Genomic DNA, 4,637 nt, shown 5'->3' on the forward strand with positions numbered 1-4,637 from the left:
TAATTATAATTAATTAATATAATATAATATATAATTATTATATAATATATAGTCATTTATAAGTGATATATAATTGTTAACGAGGGCTGGAAGGGAAAAATGTTTTATATTCAGATGTGCATAATTATTAATTTTTAATAATTATTATTATTATTATTTATTTTTTTACAGGTGAAATGGGGCAAAGAGAGAGAGAGACAGAGATATTGTTGGACATTTTTAATCCACATCAAGTGTTTAGGTTGAAATTTATATGAAAGTACATGTGTTAGTTTTGAAGTTTTAACCAATTTTTAATAACCTTCAGTAGTTCATAGTAAATGGTCTTTTGACAAAGCACAAATGATTTCATGCGGCCCATTACAAAAAGATGTCAACCTCGCAAAACTGTTTCCCGTCCAAAACTCCCCACATTCCCGTCACAGATGACCTCTGACCTTCAGCGGATCTCACACACACACACACACACACACACATTTTCCCAGCACTGCTCTCGTGGGAGTCGCTGTGACCCTGAGCTCTTATCGGCTCACATACGCCTCTCATTAAACTATCAGCTCACATCAAGTGTAGGTTAATCAGCCGACGATTTTAAAAAAGCTAACGTTGAATTAGACAAAGATTGTGTGATCCTGTTCTGCAAAAATGCTTGAACTTTCACTTCAAAAATGCTTAAATTGTATAATATTAAAGCATTTGTTACACACACACATTTTCCCAGCACTGCTCTCGTGGGAGTCGCTGTGACCCTGAGCTCTTACCGGCTCACATACGCCTCTCATTAAACTATCAGCTCACATCAAGTGTAGGTTAATCAGTTAAATTGTATAATATTAAAGCATTTGTTCATATTTTTATTAGCTTTTACATTTTCAGATTTCGCTTTAATTTTAGTTTAAAGGTTAGTATGTTTCTTATGTAATTTTTAATATTTCTATTTAGCTTAATTTTTTTTATTAATTTTAGTTGCGGTAATTTTAATACTTTAACCTAATCATATTTTATTTCAGTTAGTTTCCGACATTTCTACATTTTTTTTTGTTTTAATATAATAATAATAATAGTAATAATGTAATATTATTCCTCATTATAAATTATAATAAATTATTTTTTATAAAAAGTATTTTTCAATTATATAATATAGCTTTTGTTAATATTTTTAGTTGCTTTTATATTTTCAGTTTTTACTTTAGTTTTAGTTGCAGTAATTTTAATACTTTAACCTAATCATATTTTATTCCAGTTTGTTTCCAACATTTCTAAAAAAAATGTTTTATTATTTAAAAAAACATTAAAAAATTATTTATAAAAATTACTTTTTAAATTATTATAAATTATAATAAATGTTTATAATATAATAATTACATACATTATTATTATTATTATTATTTATAATAACTATTTTCTTATTTATATTATTTAATATAATAAGAATAAGAATGTAATATTATTCCTTATTATAAATTGTAATAAATATTTTTTTATAATAAATATTTTTCAATTATATAATATAGCTTTTGTTAATATTTTAGTTTCTTTTATATTTTAAGTTTTTACTTTAGTTTAAGTTGCAGTAATTTTAATACTTTAACCTAATCATATTTTATTCCAGTTAGTTTCATCTAATATTTATAGTCATATTTTATTTCAAGTAATGAAATTATTTTTAGTAGTTTTAGATGACAACAAAAACATTGACACTTCAACTTTATTCATTAGAACTTTATTAATTTGCAATTATTATTTACACAATGACAACAGGTTGTTCAAAAAGCTAAAAAAAAAAAAAAAGCTAACGTTTAGTCATCGAGTAAAATTTTAGTTTAAGTTTTAGTAATTTTCTTATGTGCTTTTGTCATTTTTATTAGTTTTTTCTTTTCTATTTAGCTTTATTTTTATTGCCATTTTAGTTTTAGTCATTTTAATACTTCAACCTAAACTTATTTCATTTCAGTTAGTTTTCAAGGCATTATTTCTCATTTTTTAAAGCTTTTTAAATTTAATAATTGTATTTTTTTTAACGTTTCTTTAATCTAATTGTTATATTCTTTCAGCTCTATTTTAAATAATGATAACGGTTCTTAATAGTTTCAGTTCACAACGACAACACTGGCTGAACCGCTTCAACTTTATTTATTATAACATGATTATTTACACAATTTTATTTTTTTATTTATTATTTTGCATATTTATATATTTTTTACAAAACACTAATGGGATGGAGACTGATATTGAGGGCACAGGGAAACCTATAAATTAATTACCAGCTTAATCAGTATTCCCAAGAAAACATGCTTTTAGTCTGAAAACATTGTGATTAGATGTAAAAATGATATTTTTCTTATTAAATTGCCAGTTTTTTTCGTTGTCAGAGTTAGTGCAGCACCCGGAGACTTGAACATCCACTCCAAACAAATTATTTATAATTCAGTTTAATATTTCATCCTTAATAAGACCCGAGAAAGCAAGAAATTAAAAAGATGAAATGAGCTAGAAAACAATCAAATTAATCAATTAAACAAAGAGGAACACGTCGAACAGAAGGTTGAATGTTTGATTCATTAACGTTTGATCTTTAACTGTAGCATTAAACCTGTTTAATATGAGATGAACAGAGAAACACAATAGAGCTCTGAATTCAGCATGAATTGATTCATAATTGCTGTCAAGAGGGTTTAACTCATTTCTGATCTCTAATGCAAGTAATCCGTATGAATAAGCTGTCATTTCTGTTCATTTCACCAGCCGTCATTATATCATCAGTAAACACATGATACATCAGCAAAAAATATGTATATTAATATTTGTGAATATATTTTCTACCTATATATATTTTTTTTTTTTAACTTTTTTTTTGTATATTTAAAAAAAAAAAGTATAATTTTTATTGAAGTTTTAATTTTAGTAATTTTAATTTTTAGTCAATTTAATTTCAGCTAGTTTCCAAAGAAACATTTCTGATTTTTCTAATTAATAATTTCCTTTTTTTTTAATCTGACATTTATGCTTTATTTTATTTTAATTGTTTATTTTATTATTATTATTATTATTTTATTTCAACTTTATTTTAATTAATGAAAATTATTTTTCATAGTTTTAGCTAATAACAACTGATTCAGGCACTTCAATTTCATTATAACTTGATTATTTACACAATAGCTTTTTATGAACAACCTGTTCATTTTTGTCAAAGTTTAGTCATTAAGTTAGTCGTTTTTATGTGCTTTTGTCATTTTTATTTATTTATTTATTTTTATTGTTTCTATTTAATTTAATTTCTATTAATTTTACTTTTCCTAATTTTAACTTTAACATAAACTTTTATGAAAATTAATTAATTCATGCCCCTACAAAACATTTTGAAATATATTTTGGTACATGAAGGTTTGAAGGTTGAAGCTATATATATATATATATGATGTCTCTGATGTCGGCCCTGCTGCAATTGTTTTTGCAGCGTTGAGCAATGTAACCAAGACACGGACATGTGTGTTGATTTCTTGAACGCAATGGCCAATCAGAAACATTTAGTCAGAATTCACGCACCGCTGAAAGCTCTTGAATCATCTCATGACTAAGTGCAGACGCGATGTAAATAAGAGATTCATTGTGCAGTTTAGAGAGCTTCATTGATTATAACGGAGCTTTGTGAGATCGCGATGAACGAAGATGAGTGACGCTTTTTAGTGATAAAGGGAGCGTGCTTTGTGCACTTTCTAGGGTATAATCCGTACAGAATTTGTTTGAAACTTTCGTTTTTCGGACACATAGGCTACACCCTGCAAAGTTTCGGGAATGACATACGCATATTTATGCGGGATTCACTCTCGAAATAGCAATGAACATAAAATATGTTGATTTTCCACAGACAGCGTGCATGGGTCCCGAGCGAGATCTAATTCACGGACCAAAAGCAGGTGTAAACTTTATTGAGATCGGGACATATCAACCCGTAATTTAATTTAATTTCCAGTAACGGACGGTAGAAAGTTCAGCAATGAATGGTATGCGATTTATGACAGAATATAGTCCCACAACTGATCGTTAATTTTTTCCTCACGTGTCTCGTCTTTGGTAACAACGATTCAAAACGGACACATTTCAAGTTACACGATGAAAACTTCAGAGAACATCAGAAAAGCAGCGTGCACATTTCTGGTTAAAATGAAAGGCCATGACAAACGGGGGAAAAAAACGGCAAAAAAAAATACAAACCCCTGAAATACATTCCGAAACATATTTTGGTATATGAAGATTTTTAAAAATATATTACATTGATCTTCACTGTTAACTACATATTTAGAATAGAAACTGCCCTTGTAATCATGATCTATTAGAGCCAAGCAACGCCCTAGCAACCACCCAGTGTTTTCCCCTCTGTTCCCCTCTGCCGTCATCCAGCATCTCTTCTCCAGTTCAGCCCAATTCATTACAGCAGCTAAAAACACTCGACTCCACAAAATATCTGAATTAATATGTTAAATATGTTGTTGGTTCTGCGTCTCTGAGGGAGTCCCGGGGCCCGGCTCATGGGGACGCCTCCATCCACACTGACTTTGAAGTGGTAATTCAGTCCAGTCCAGGTTTGTGCTGTACCTGCAGAGAGAGAGAGAGAGAGAGAGAGAGAGATCTGTGTT

This window comes from Sinocyclocheilus rhinocerous, unplaced genomic scaffold, assembly GCF_001515625.1.
Source record: "Sinocyclocheilus rhinocerous isolate Xijiao unplaced genomic scaffold, SAMN03320098_v1.1 scaffold2235, whole genome shotgun sequence".
Classification (NCBI taxonomy): domain Eukaryota; kingdom Metazoa; phylum Chordata; class Actinopteri; order Cypriniformes; family Cyprinidae; genus Sinocyclocheilus; species Sinocyclocheilus rhinocerous.